The 12,723-nt window shown below is 42.6% G+C and overlaps 1 protein-coding gene across 2 annotated transcripts in view; it reads left to right on the top strand.

Annotated features, from left to right (window-relative positions):
- Me3 (malic enzyme 3) overlaps window positions 1–12,723 on the top strand; it is a 167,545-nt gene that overhangs the window by 6,223 nt on the left and 148,599 nt on the right. The window contains exon 1 of one of the 2 annotated variants that reach the window (XM_023716686.1): window positions 3,965–3,984. The exons of the other annotated variant lie outside the window; for it this stretch is intronic. The gene's annotated coding sequence lies outside the window, so the exon portion shown is untranslated. Of the gene's footprint in view, window positions 1–3,964; window positions 3,985–12,723 lie in introns of those variants that run through there. 2 annotated transcript variants of the gene reach the window in all.

Below are 12,723 nucleotides of genomic sequence, written 5' to 3'. Positions count from 1 at the left end.
TTTTTTTTTTTTTTTTTTTTTGATAGGTGCGTTGAGACCATCAACATTGATCTATATTGAATTGTCCTTGTCACGTTATTTTCTTGTTGTCACTCCTCTGTTTGTTTATCTTGCCTGGTATATTCCTTCTGTTGGAGTTTACAGAGTTGTAGTCCTAGTTATCTCTTTCTAGAATGTCCTTGAGAACCTTTTGGAGGGGGAAGTTTGGTGGTTCTTAATATCTTCAAGTGTTCTTTGTCATGGAAATATCTTAGTTATTCATCATTTCTGAAAGATGACTTTGTAGGGTACATCAGTCTGGGTTGGAAATTGTTTTCTTTTAGAGTCTGAAACATTCCATTCCAAGCTCTCTTTGACCTGAGGGTCATGTCCAGAAGTGTGCTGTGATTCTGCTGGGCTTTCCATTACAGGTGATTTCTTTCTTTTCTCTCATAGCTTTTAGTATTCTGTTCTTGTATTGAGTTTCTAGAATGTTGATTATTATGTGCCTTGCTATATATTTTTATTGATCATGGATAATTAAAATTCTGTATGCTTCACTTACTGTGTGTGAAATTCTTTCTCCCTGCCAGGGAATTCTTTTTGTCATGACATCTCTAGACACGTTTTTTTAAATGTCATTTGCACCCACCTGCTTTTTCATTAACTCTGGCCAATCTCGTGTTACTTTTCTTTGCATCATCTAGAGCGGCTGGAATGACTTTTTGTGGCTGCTTGCTATGCTTAAAAAGTCTTCGTTTTCATAATTTTTGTATTATTTTAAAAAGATAAAAAACAAAAACAAGAACAAAGACAATAACAAAACAATATAAAACAATAAAAATGGTCCAAAATTTCAAAACAAGAATAGAAAATTAGGGCTGGGGAGATAGCTTGGCAGTCTAAGTGCCTGCCTGGCAATCACAACAACCTGGGCTTGATTCCTGGTACCACATGCCACACTGGCCCCAGAACCGTGGGCATGCTGTGCAGGCCACCAAAACTGGGAACTGTGGCACGTGCCTATAATCTTAGAGCTGGGGAGGCTGAGACAGGAGGATCACCGTAAGTTTGAACTGTGTAGCAAGACCCTATAACAAACAAACAAGTAAATAAAAGATTTTTTAAAAGAATAGAAAATTAACAATGGTTGCTATATTATGTATTATCATCATCAAATTTGTTGCTCAGATTATCAGATATGGGCATGCCAGATTGATCAGACAATTAAGCATTAACTCTTCCTTTCAATAAACCTTAATTTTTTCTTGGCCTTTTTAGTTTTTATTTTAAAAAGAGTAAAAATAATAGACAAGACATGAGAGATGATACATAAACTTCTATAAAAAAGAATAGTATAAAGATATTCAACCATGTTTTTTGGGTTTTCTTTTGTTTTTTGCTTTTTGTATTTTAGTACGTGGTCTACAGGGTCTACAAGGTCTCACTATCTAGACCAGCCTTGTAGAGATCTTCCTGTTTACAGCCTCCCAAGCCCTGGGATTACAGGCTCATGCCACCATGCCCAGCCTCAATGGCAGTCTCAGCATGACCCGGGGGCAGGGCCAGTGCAGCAGGCCCGGGGATAGAACTCCTGGCCTCTGCGGCTGCCTAAGCAGGCACTTTAATCTGCTGAGCTGTTTGGCCAGCCCAGCCATGGTTGTTTTATCGCACACTGCTGTCTTTGATGTACTCGGAATACATATATTAGCATATAAGATCAGTCAGAGCAAAAATTTTAAACATTAACTGTTACCTTGAAAAAACTGATAGAAAAGAAAAAGAAGGGCCACAAGGAAAGCCAACATTTTGGCGCTAGCCTTCCAAGGTCAATTAAGACTCAGGACATATGAGAACTTGTACTGTAACGTCATATAACTCAGTAGTGTCCCAAATTTTCTGATCAAGAAGATTATGAGGCCAAAGAGGAAAGTGATCGATGATATAGAGTGTGCCTAAGGAGAGTCACATGGAGAGAAAACATTCTCTCAGGCCTTCACAGAGAGCACATTGGCCAAGCAATGGCCGTGACTCATCCACATGGCTGACACTGACAAAGGTTCCACAATCTGAGGTACAGGATCTCAGGATAAATCCTGAGGGCATTTCACTGACCTTATCAGTCCCAAAAGCTACAACTCTTGTTGCATAGGTCCTGCTTTACCTTGGTCTTGACCATCCAGCAGAAAAGTATAAAAAGAAAGTACAAGAAATAAGGTCATGGTGTTATGTTGAGCTGTAGGGGACTCAGGTCAACAATTTCTGACATTACCAGTGAAGCAGAAGACCCAATACTATTATGGACTACTGAACTCTTTTAGAATATTTTGCTGAGTTTACACACCTATAATATTTAAATGATGGAACTTAACAAAAAAAGGGTATACGGATGAATGTCCATTTTGTATCTGTGTATTCAAAATGATTAGGATAGATAAATAGTTACATTCTCTTAATGAATAGAGGGATTTGTTCTGATGGTGTTTGCGGATAGGATATCAAGTCCGCATCTTGTACAGCTATTAACCACTAGGAAGAATGTATGCAACGTGTTGATTATTGAAACTGTCCTACCAATTTGGTTTGAAACTGTCTCATTGCTATTTGTTTCTCAATAAAATTATGGGGAAAAAACTGATACAAATTAGTAATACAAATATCTTAGCTATCCTGTGTATATACTTACTTGATTTTTTTTTCTTTTTTTATTTTATGTTCTTGGTGCAGGGTCTTAGGATTTCACTACCTAGATTGAACTCATAGTGAGTCTTCTGTTTTCAGCCTCCCAAGTTCTGGGATTACAGGTGTGTACCACCATGCCCAGTCTCAATTGCCATCTCAGTGCACCCTGGGGGCGGAGCCGGCACAGCACGCTGGGAATCGAATCCCAGCCACTGCACTCTGCCTAAGCAGGCACTTTAGTCCACTGAGCTGTCTGGCCAGCTTGATTTTTCCTCCTTCCCTTTTTTCCTATCTTTTCCCCTTTTCCTCATCTCAAATGCTTATTCCTTATGTAAAGTTTTTTCTGTTCTACTATGTCTATTATACTTTTCAGATTTTATACTTTTCAGGTTCTTACACTAGGGAGACAATATGATGTTTACACATGTGGGTCTGACTTATCTCATTTATAAGTATACCTGTTAGTTGCATCCATTTACCTATAAAAGCCTTGCTTATCTTTCTTTATAAAGAGTAATACTCCACTGTATATCACATCTTTTTTATCCATTCCTCAGGTGATGGGCATTTGGGTTGTTTCCAATACTTAGCTGTGACAAATTGTGCTGCTGTAAACATGGCTACACATATATATCACTGTGGTATGATATTTTTAGTTCTTTTGGAAAAATACCCAGAAGGGGAATATCCGGATTGAATGGGACCTCTAATCCTAGTTTTTAAGGGAGACTCCACACTGATTTCCATAATGGTTGTACCAGTCTACACTCTTACCAACAGTGGAAAAGGGTTCATTTCTCCCGCCAGTCTCTCCAGTGTTTGTTATTAGTTAATTTCTTCATGATGGCCATCCTTTCTGGGATGGGATGGTATCTCAGTGTTGTTTTAATTTGTATGTCTTGAATGACCAGTGCTGTGGGACATTTTTTCATATTCTCATGATTGATAACTTCAGTTTCATCTTCTCTATTTGAGATTCTGTACTGAAATTGACTCATTGCTGTCTATAAAATTTCAATGAAAGTTTTAACCTCCAGATATCTATTTGATTCTGTTTCATGGACTGCATTTCTGTCCTATGTTAGGCATTCACAGTTTCCATCATTTTCCTAAGATCTTCTTTTTCTTATCTGTATCAACTATAGAGTCACTGCATGTCTTTCATTATGGTCACCATCTCTGTAGCTCTCGGAGAAATTATTTCTGATTTTTTTTCTAGAGCCTTGTTCATTTGCATTGTTACTTCCACTGTCACCACTTTAGAGAGTTCAGGTTGGTGGCTCTTAGACTGTTCTCCTTCATTGCCCCCTGGGCTTGTCTTTGGTGAGTTGGATATTTGTAGTTGCATCTTCTTTAAATTTCTTCAGTTCATATTTTTTGTTTGTTTGTTTAATTCCTGGGTTAATGTTTATAAGTTGTCCATGGAAAATAACTGCATTACTAGTATTTAGAACCCATAGGAAATGACTGCTCCTCAGAGTGGTCTTCCAAGTGTAGTGGGATGTTGCGTTTTGAGTCTTTGCAATTATTGAGGATGAGAAGTTGGGCCTATTTGTCGCAGACTCTGTTTCTTTGAAAGTGGCCTATTGTATTTTTTATTACCCTGAGGCCATCTCATTCCTGGTATACCAGAAAGAACAGCTAGTTAGAACAGCATGTCACTTTGGTTATAGTGATACTATCAGCAATCACAACAGCATCAAACACAGCCTAGAAAATGACAAACTGAGGCAACCATTAATTTTCCACCTTTAACCATATGAACTAGATTTGTACTTATATAACAAAATCTAAACTAAGCCAGAAAATTGTACGTGCTAGTAATCTCTCAATAAATTTAAAAGTGGTTAGTGGAAGACATGGAGAAATAGAGGAAAATGAAGAAACTAGAAGCTGGGCCGGAGGACAAAGGAAGATCACGCAAACTTTGGGAAAGTGGCACAGAATACAGGAAGGAAAGAGAATCAGAAAGATGCAAAGAACAGAACAACAAAAAATCCTGCAACCACTATGGGAATCAGTGAAGGGTCTCCCTTAACAACTAGGATAAGTGGTCCCATTCAACCCAGATATTCCCCTTCTGGGTATTTTTCCAAAAGAACTAAAACTATCATACCACAGTGATATATATATGTGTACCCATGTTTACAGCAGCACAATTTGTCACAGCTAAATCTTGGAAACAACCCAAATGCCCATCATCTGAGGAGTGGATAAAAAAGATGTGGTATACAATGGAGCATTCAATTCATATAAAAACAAGAACAAACAATGAATAAAAAACAAGCAAAAATAGGAAGAAAAGAAAAGAAAAAACTTTCCACTTCAAGGTGTTTCTCTGGGGCCACAGGTAGACAATGTGGACAGACAGACCTGATCTCGAATAGCTTAGCCACACTCTGAACTCCAGGGACCATCCTGGAAATCAAGAAGAAAAGAATTAGTTAACCGAGTAGAAATAATCCCTAAGCATATAAATCCCAGAGCTAATCATGTTTATGAAATGAGAAATTTTAAAAAGTAAATAAAGATACTTAAAAGTTATTAAGTATAAAGATTAGATTCTATCCAGGAGAGAATTAAAAGTTCAATGAGGTATATAAATTAAATACTGGAAAGAAAATCACATAGCTTGAGGTTCCACATTTTCTTTTAATATAAATCTATTAAAAATGAAAATATCCACAAAATATTTTTGAACTTGGATCTTTCTATTCAGTTGCCTTTGCACTTCTCTCTTTAAGGGTAGCTCTGCGTTGGGTCACCACGATCAGTTAAAATTTACTGACCTTCTATTTAGGACCCCAACTCTGAGAACTATAGAGGAACAGGCTGAGGGAGAGACTGGAGGGAGAAAGATCATCAGGACGAGGAAGAATCATCAGGAAAGACGCCGACAGGCTGCCTTGTGTCCCAGGCGCAGGAGGCCCACGGCTCAGCACAGCGCTTGGTCGGGGTCACACAGCTGTGTTTGCTGAGTGCCTCCGCGGTGACAGCAAGCAGGCAGGCCCACTGTGCTCAGAGGACATCTGCCGAGCTGGATGTGGAATGCGTATTACTCTCTTCATTCCCAGAAGGAGAAATTGAAGATCACAGAAGAAAGTTGTGAATGGTCGCATGGGGACTGAGTCAGAATTTGAACCCAGGAACCAACTTCAAGGCCTGACCTCCTCTGCCATGGTCCACTGCCTCTTGTGGGAAAGACTGTCCCTGTGTGCCTACTTGGTACCAAAAATGCCACTTCCACTGTTCTGCGGAACACCCCAGCCTGTCAACCCCAACCAACAGCTGCATAATTCCAAATTAATTCTTAAATATGAAGGGTGTAAAGATACAAAAGCTAACTGAACTTAAAGCCCATGGACGCAAAGGACATATGTATTATGTCCCTCTTCTGTCCAGTGTAGGCCATGGCAGCTACTCAAAACATAGTTATTAAATAAATAAATGATTATATGAATGAGCTAATGAAAGCCCACACTGAAGTAGAGCTCATGATTCGAGCCTCATTTCTTCACCTCACTAGAGCCATGATTTTAGGCAAATTATTGATTTCTTTTAGCCCCACCTTTCTTGTCTGCAAAGTGCAAAAGATACTTTCATGGGCTACTTCTGGGTTTCCATGGGTAGCAAAATTTAGGGCCTAGTGTCACAGGAAGTGAGGCTGCGCTGTGGTCACTAACAAGATGGTTACATATGTACAGTTGCTATAAACACAGTCCAGAAGGGACTCTGGCCCTTCGAACTCCTTCCTCCTATATCAGGACAGAGAAAAAGACTGATTGCTTTTCTGTCCTGTGCATCACAATGGTCTTCTCTCTCAGGCAACCTGACTTTCTTTCTGGTCACCTGGTCAAGTGACAAGGTTGAAGTCAAGCTCCAGAAGTAGGATCTGGCCAGCATCCTGCCTAGAAGAGCTTCCCAGCCATCTGCTAAACAGTCGCCCTGCGGGGTGAACTTGTCCTTGGCCATCCTACATCCTGCCCTGGCACCCCGGCCACTCACTCACACGTCCCACACACACATGGACAGCGCCTATTCTGAGACCCTCCCAAGTGTGTCTGTTTGTTTTATTCCTTCTGCTCACGGTTCACTTTTGACCTAACCCTCCCAGGCCAGGCCCATCTAAGTGTAGTTGTATTATTAAAGGAAGGAAGCTGCCTCCCTTGTTCTCAGCTGGCCCTGCCCGTAACCTTCCCTTGCTGTGACTCTGCTGAGGTTCATCTGGGTTAGAGAGCCATCCGACTGCCAAGAACAATATTATTTAAATTTTAAATAATAGGTTCTTGGGAATAAAAGGTCATGAAGCATTCAGACTGCCACGGGGAATTTCTCCAAGAGGGTGATTCATAATCTTCCTAACTGTTCACCTCTGTTCCTTGTTTGGTAAAGATAAAGCCCCAAGAGCTGCCAAATATTTCAGGAAGAGACTCTTCCATTTCTTGTCTATGCTGGGCCTTATTCAACAGATTTGCATAGAATGAGTATTCCAATGCCAAAGCAATTGAAATAGCCATTATTGTCTCAGTCTTTTGAACAGCGTTTGTTAAAACATGATCTCGGCGTATCATGGACACATCTGGGCCTCAATTTGTTCTTCTAAAAATGGGGATAATAACACCGACCCTGTCTAAGAGCAGATGACATTAGCCATATGGGAGCATTTTAGAAACAATAAAGCAGAAACATATGCAGAGTGTTTTTGCCCCAGCAGAAGATATCGGCAAGGCATGTGGCCATTTGTGCGAAGAATTTCACTTTTACAAGGTAAATTTACTATGTACTATATAAAAATCAGCTTTTAAAAGACTAAGGTCATTTTCACTTTCCTAGAGATGAGGATTTTACTTTGATTACTGTGCTGCAAACGCACAACCCTGTTGCTACGCGAGCTGTGCTGAGTGGAGCACAGAGCCAGCGAGAGACAGCAGCGCGGCTCGGGGGGGCCAGCGCGCGCTCAGCCCGAGGTGGCCCCTGCGGGGGGGCCCTGCGTCAGTGAACAAATAGGCAGGCTGCCAGTGTTCGAATCTCCGGGGAGAGGAAGACGTTGATCAGGAGAGCAGGCTGGGCCTCTGGAAATTTGCCATCAATGCCAGCAAGCTTCTGTTCTGATTCCGCAGAGTGCTGGGAGGACCCCACCAGCTGCCTCCATGTGGCCCCGGTCTGCCAGCGCTACTTTTCTGATTGTCCAGCTGTGCAATCTGTTCAGGTGAAAATGAACCCCAACCTAGTGGAGTAATCTTCTTTCTCCATGGGATGGTTAATCTTGATTGTCAACTTGATTGGTTTAAAAGATTAGAAAAACACATGTCTGGGTGTGTCTGGGTGGGTCATGGGCTTGTGAAATTGGAGCCCACATCTGGAACCCAGACTCTTCCGGCTGGGCTCACTCTTGCTGTCTCTGCCTCTCAGCTGCCCTGAGGTAGACAGCTCACCTCACCACGCCCTGCTGCCCTGATGGTTCTGCCCTAGAGTCCACTGACTGAGGGCAAACATCTCTGAACTATGAACCAAAAATAGACCTTGGCTCCTTTAAGTTCTCTATAACAGGTGTTATTTCTCAGCAACAGAAAAGGTAACTAAGGCACTCCACCCCAATGACTGAGTTTTTTGTTTATGTCCCAAAGACCTTAGAGTGGAAACAGGGCATGGGACAATCTTTCCCAGAAAGTGGTCGGATGGGAAGATTTTCATCTTGAGTTCTGTATGAACTCAAGGGGTTCAGTGCCAATTTGATGGGGGAAGGTGACAGAATTGGATTCTGAACAAAATGAACTTAAAATTTGGGTTCAAAGAAAAAGATCCTATACATTTAAAGGAGTTAAAGAAGTAGAAGGTTCTCTGCTCTGCACTGACCCAGCCAAGGAGCAACTGGGAAGAGGCGGTGGTTAGAGCCCTCCCTGAGAGTCCAGCTGAAGAGGCTCTAGGAGAGGAGGGAGAGACAGGGAGGGCAGGCGGGAGCAGCTCAGACAGGGACCTACTCCTCTGCTCATGTTCGCCCTCAAGGTCGGAAACACGGGAGGGAGAGAGGAGGCTGCAATGCGGGCTGATCACCAAGATGCATGTGACGAGTGCTCTCCCACCTCCCTCCCTCGTTTCCTGCTGAATCTTAGTTCCTCTTCATCTTATCCAGAAAGCCTCTCCCAGGTCTCCTCTGCCTTAACACTATGACAATATTAGCTGCCACTTGCTATGTGCTTACTGAGCACTGCTGTGCTTAAGTGTCCCCCCAGGGTGCGGGGTGATGAAAGGGTTCATCCCCAGTGTGCACAAAGGGGTGATGGCAGTGGGGCTCTTGGGCTTGGAGGAAGGTCCTTAGCTCGCCCAGGACACATACATGCTCAGAACTGGCCCCTGTGCCATCGCCCGTGAGCTCTCATGAGAGTTTCGTCATAGAAGGAGCAAGCCTGGCCCTGCTGTTCTTTCTGTTTCCTGGCTTGAGGCATGACGATGTGTTCCTGCTTCCCCATTGCACTGATAGCCCTGTCCCTCAGGAGAGGCCAGACCAGCAGGGACACCCCGTATTGGGCGTGGAACCTCAAAGGTGTGAGCTAAGGGGGTTTCCTCACGAGCAGCCTCTGTCAAGGCAAAATAGTAACTGACTCGACTAGACATTTCACATGTTTGGATACAATTCCCCTGAGTCAGCTTTTGGAGTAGACATTACTGAAACTTTGTTGATGAGCAAACTGCCATAGAGGAGTTAACTAATGTGCCAAATATCACAACCTAGGAAGTCCCAGACTTTCAGACCCAAAACTGCCTGTAAAGCCATAGTTTTTGTTGATGTTTTTAAAAGAGGATAAGGAATAAAAGGGCTGGCAAGATAGCTCAGTGGAATAAGTTCTACTCAGGCAAGTGCAAGGATGGGGGTTTGATCCCAGCACCACATGCCTCACTGGCCCCACCCCCGGCCATGGTGGCATACACACCTGTCGTCCTAGCGCTGGGAAGGCTGAGTCAGGAGGATTGCTAGGAGTCTGAGCTGTGTAGTGAGACCCTGTACCAAATACATAAAAAAAAGAGAATAAGAAATACTTTTTAAAAAAGAGCAACAATACAGAATTTCACTAAACAAAATGATAGGAATTCAACAGTGGTTATTATATTGTATATTGTTGTTTGCAAATTAGTTATTCATGTTACAACATATAAGCATGCAAAATGGGTCAAAATAATTAAAAAGGAGAAAAAAATTAAGCATTAACTGCTCTTTTCAACAGACCTGTAGAAATCAGCAGTACAGTTATCCAACTTATCCTGTATATATACATATATATATATTTCATTTTGTGTATTTGGTACAGGGTCTCACTACACAGATCGGACTCATAGTGATCCTCCTGTTTTCAGCCTCCTGAGCGCTGGGATTACAGGTGTGCACCACCACGCCCAGTCTCAGTCGCCATCTCAGTGCACACCAGGGATCGAACCCTGATCCCTATATCTGCCTAAGCAGTCACTGTAGTCGGCTGAGCTATCTGGCCAGCCCTTCCTTTTCCTTTTTCCCTCTTTTCTCCTTTCCCTCACCACAGTTGCTCCTGCCTTTTGAGTAGTTTCCCTTTCAGTGTCTATTGTGCCTTTCAGATCCTGCTTACTCTTTCAAGTCCTTACACCAAAGAGACAATACGACGTTTACACATGGGGATCTGATTTATTTCACTTATGAGTAAGGCCTCTAGTTGCATCCATTTACCTGGAAGAGCCTCAAGTTTATCTTTTTGTAGCTGAGTAATACTCCATTGTATAAAAATACCACATTTAAATCCATTCCTCAATTGATGGGCATTTGTGTTGTGTCCAAATTTAACAGTGATACATGTTCAACCACGTTTATAGCAGTCAAAGCCATAGTTTTTAGTCAGTGTTAGGGGTTAGCAAATGATGTGCCAGAGTGGTACTCTGCATGCTGAGTACATGAGGCTAATGGAGGCTGGAAAGCCCCCAAAGGTCTCCACCTCCTGCCTTCCTGTCTCTCAACCCTTTTTCTCCTCTAAGGCCCGTCATAGAAACCAGAATTGCTCTTCCCCAAGGTAGATCATAGAAAGAAAACAACTCTCCTGAAAGCAAGTCAGGAGGCCTAGAAAGCTTGCTCTGTCTCTTCTCCTTTCTCCCTGAAGACCTCACTTCAGAAGGGGCCTGGCCCATACCTGACAAGAAGCACTGTTGCACAAAGACAGAAAAGAATCTTGAAGACAGGACAAGAAGGCCTTGCTGGGGTCCCTGCTTATTCTTATGCTCTTTTTCTCTAATTACACTTCTGTGAGGCTGTCCATTGTTCATTGTACCTGGACATAACAGCGGACAACTTTTGATGGCTCTTTTCTAAAGCTCCTGGGTCACCTTAAACTTAAGTTAGATACATTAGCTATGCTTTTCTCTCATTAGCCTGTCTTCTGTTACAGGCGTGTCAGTTATTAGCCCTTATGATGGGCGCGGAAAGGCAGCGCCCAGACAGCTTTCTTCATAAAGTTAGAATCATCCGTTTCACCATCTGTGTGTACCTTCAGTGCATGTCCTGAAGGGCTGGCACTGTGTTGGCAGTCAAAGATGAGTCATGCCAAGGTGAGCTTTTATCTTCAGGAAGGGCGCACCCACCAACATGTAGTTGTGAGAGAGGATGCAGACCTCACAGGAGTGTGCTCAGAGTTCCACGGAAACAGGAGGCACTGCACACAGCTGGCAAGGCAGCAAGAAGTCATGACTGGGCCCGGGAGGCAGCCCAGCAGCCTAAGTGCCTGCCTGGCAAGCGCAAGGGCCTAGTTTGATCAATGGTACTGCATACCGTACTTGCTCTGGACCCCGGGCGCGCCATGCTGGCCACCACTAGGAGTGTGAGATGCATAGTGAGACCCTGGACCAAGGAAGTAAATAAACAAACAAACAAGAAAGAAAAGAAGTCATTGCTTATTCATATCTTCTGAATGTGTCCCCTAAACACATCCATTGCCTCCTCAGAGTGCCAAAAGAACCAGGTCCATCTTACCATGGAGAAAAGACCCAATAAAGCTATGCTAGCTGTTCCTAGTACTAAGAACTTTAATCTTTGTATTCCAGGTTACTCCCTTACATGTGTCTTTGCCAAATATCCCCAGGAAGGAACTGAAGCACACAGCACACCATGTTATCCCAGGAAGCAAACGGGGCTGAGACCACTCAGCAAGCTTTGTGACAGTGACAAGGCATGCAGCTTAATGCCTGGGTGCAGAGAGACAGAGGGCAATAAGGCCGCTGTAGGGAACAGAGAGAAGTGGGCCTTTTGGTAGGGATTAAAAGAACACAAGGGCCATTAGGCAGGACGATGTTAATAACCATCTGTGATCCAAGTTCTCTGGCTGTCTTGAACCTCAGGGGAGAAAGCCATTGAGGGTCCCGTATAAGTTTTAGGGTGTCTCCAAATGTCCAGAGATGTACAAGATTCCTTGGCCATCTTTTTATCTAAAAGAGAATAAAAAGAGTTTTAACAATTACAAATAATACAGATTTTTACTAAACAAGATTACAGGAATTCAGCAATGGTTGTTTTACCACAGATTGTCTTCAAATTAGGTGTTCAGATTATCAGATTGAAACATGAAAAATTGGTAAAATAAATAAATAAATAAAAATAAAGGAAAAAAATTAAGCATTAACTGTTCCTTTCAAGAGGCCAGTACAAATCCACAGTAGAATTATCCAAGCTATCCTTTGAGGACAGCTTTGTGCTGAGCTGAGTCTCCACTGAGAACAAGGCTTCTGCCAGCAAACAGGTGGGTGCTGGGAGAGTCATGTCTGATGTGAGCTTACAAATATACCCATTTCCCTGATGGTAAAACTAAGGCCTGAGAAGATAAGGTACTTGCTTTCATAATGTGATGAGGATATGAAACATTAACTGAGGTGGAATCACCTTACCGTTGCCACGAAGGGTCTTATCCTAGAGACTTGGGAGCAGAAGTGAGGTGGGAGCAGGACGGCAGCAGGAGAGTCACACCTGGTACGCATTTGTGCGGAGTGACTTCCTCCAGTAGTTGTACAGATTAACATAACAGTTATTAAAAGCATATGCTTAAAAATAAATAA

This window comes from Octodon degus, unplaced genomic scaffold, assembly GCF_000260255.1.
Source record: "Octodon degus isolate 3935 unplaced genomic scaffold, OctDeg1.0 scaffold00049, whole genome shotgun sequence".
Taxonomy (NCBI): Eukaryota; Metazoa; Chordata; class Mammalia; order Rodentia; family Octodontidae; genus Octodon; species Octodon degus.
This window is presented reverse-complemented; position numbering and strand designations above follow the sequence as displayed.